The sequence below is a fragment of the Otolemur garnettii genome, unplaced genomic scaffold (assembly GCF_000181295.1).
Source record: "Otolemur garnettii isolate 467f Iridium unplaced genomic scaffold, OtoGar3 scaffold00258, whole genome shotgun sequence".
NCBI classification, from domain to species: Eukaryota; Metazoa; Chordata; class Mammalia; order Primates; family Galagidae; genus Otolemur; species Otolemur garnettii.
This window is the reverse complement of record NW_003852653.1, coordinates 359,098-361,727: the sequence shown is the minus strand read 5'-3', so window position 1 is coordinate 361,727 and position 2,630 is coordinate 359,098. Positions and strand designations below refer to the sequence as shown.

The 2,630-nt window shown below is 37.5% G+C and overlaps 1 pseudogene; it reads left to right on the top strand.

Moving 5' to 3' along the window:
* The first annotated feature begins 872 nt into the window (after positions 1-872).
* LOC100950584 lies at positions 873-1,295 on the top strand (annotated as a pseudogene).
* The last annotated feature ends 1,335 nt before the right edge of the window (positions 1,296-2,630 follow it).

Below are 2,630 nucleotides of genomic sequence, written 5' to 3'. Positions count from 1 at the left end.
GTAGTCAGAGAAATGCAAATCAAAGCCACTGAGAACTTGAACTTTACCTTAGAAATGAGAACAATGTAACCTAAACATTTGTACCATCATATTAATCTGAAATTTAAAAAAAATTAAAAAAACACTCTGAGATATCACCTAATCCTAGTGAGAATAGCTCATGTCACAAAAATGTAACATTGCCAGTGTTATTTAATCTTTTGTGTTTTAGAACACTTGAAAGTACTATGTCATCTGTAAATCTTGCTTTCCTTGAGGGAAAAGGCCAGAGTCTACATAATACAACATTTCCAGGGTATAGCATACTATTATGTACATAGTAGGTATTTAAGACCACAGTGTTAATTGGCAGCTGTCAATAAATAAATGTATACCCCTATCTTGATTGGTTTTATCAAATGCCTGTCTAGTGTTATCTATTTTGGCTTCCTATTTTGTGAACAGAGAGTGAAATAAACCTCTTAAAATATTGATAGAAGCGTCAGGAATAATAGGTCTCACAGTCTTCCCTCAATCCTCTTGCTCAGCCTGCCATGCAGCCTATTTCTGATTTTTTCTCTTTCCCATTTATGTTTTTCACAGAATATTTTAATTGTATTTAATGCAAAGAAATATTACGTCTTAATGACATTATCCATTGTAGAATATTTTTCTTTTTGTCTTTATTCTTGTAAATTATCTCACTTTTGTTTATTTTGATACATTCTTATACTTTTTTTACTTAAAAGAAATCCTGATTAATGTCATCTGTTCATTGCTAAAAGCAAATATTGTTTAATACCTGCTCATTTCATGAAGTGTTTTGCAAAATATATATTAATGGGAAAATTAGGACCAGGCTTCAAGTAATAGCAACACAGGACACAACCACTATGGGCTCAAGAGTAAAAGTTCCTCACAGTTTCTGAGTGCTAGAAGAACTTGACGAAGGCCAGAAAAGAGTGGGAGTTGGGATGGTTAGTTGGTGTCAGTAAATGAGAGAACCATGATACAAAATGGACAGGGACGATAACTATGTCTCCAAGAACAATTTAAGAAAGCCAAACATACAGTCTTAAAATAGAATGTGGACCTAAAAGCCCCAAAGTACCTCCCTTTATAAGATTTATAACACAAATTAATATGAATGGAGTAGTTCTAATGGAGTGGTAGACCCAAGAGCCATATCAGTGCTAGGAAAATGGTAGAATTCACATAGCATCAAAGTTTTCCTGTAAGAGCTTTGGCGTCTAATGATATCTAAAGAAAATATGAAACTCCATAAGCCTCCTGAAGGGTAGTGTTGTAGCAGTTAACTGCTTTCCAAAGGAAAGCCACAGGTTCTTGCCCTTCCCTCCCATTTGTTTTAAGCAGTCCTCATTTCCCACAGTAGTTAATTTCCTAGATACATGTTTTAGATCTCAAAGTTCTGGAAAAGAAGCTCCTACTCAAAGGCAATTTATCTTAAGAGACTGTAAATGATACTTTTTTTTTGTCAATTTGAAATATATATAAGTTGTGTTATAATAAATTATCCCATCAAGTATAACCATTGTCCGCATAGGTCAATTTCTAGGATCAAGAAAGTATATTTAAATTGGTTCCCATCATAACTGGTGGGGCACATCTAACTCAACTGTAAAAAGATAGATCATATAATACCCTTGCTACTGATTATATGTCCTGGGGTTTCTGTCTTCTTTCCCCTCCCCCTGCCTCCTTCCATCCCTACTACAGCCCTTCAGCTTGGGGGTTTGTTAGAATAGATATGAAAGTTTCAGGTCAAAGCCTGTGGGACCACGGCTGGGTGTGGGGGATGATTTGCCTACACCCCTGATTTTCTTTAAGTCTGAAATGATGCCACCTTCCAAGCATTGTCCCCTTTCCACTCTCTTCCACTCCTGCCCTTGGCAAAATCATAGATCATATCCCTCTGCTCCCCTCTAGATTTGCCTTCAGTGAAGAATTCAGCTATTTCCCCATATCTTCTCTACTTTACCTTTATTGAGGGGTGCTGCTTTCTCTTCCCTCCTGAAGTCCCTCTTTGCACAGTCACCATCCAGCAGTTTCCATTACACTTCTTTGCTCTGACCAAAATCCCTCAGATAAGGTTGGGAAGAGTCTCTGACCTCTCTGTTTAATTTTAGAAATCACATTTATTCATTGCACCAGCTTGGAAAATGAATTTAGGGTCATTAGCCCTGCTACCTCTCCTGTCATCCTCAGCTGATGCACTTATTCAGCTCAGGTTTTCATAAGATGAAAAGAACAGTCACCAGGGTTATTCAGTCCCACCAGCTCTCAGAGTCCTTGGTGGTTAAACTTAGAGAAAGCCCACTTATAAGTACACATAATCCCTCTGAATTGTTTTCTTTTTCTGCTTTTGCTTTGAAAAATCAAAGAAGTTTTAAACAGGGCTCCTATTTGTTCATCCTTGCAATCAATTGGTGTCTAGTTTGGAATTTGCCAACTGACACTTAAAAGAACCTTGAATTCAGTACAGACTTTGGTTTTGGAGCTACTACTTCTCATGATCCAATCCTCAGCAGGGATTTGGAAAGAACTGAATCTGCACAGCATATCCCCCAAATTGGCTGGCTTGACTTTCTGGCACTTTGCTGCGTGTTTTCACTTTCTGTTCAGGACCACTA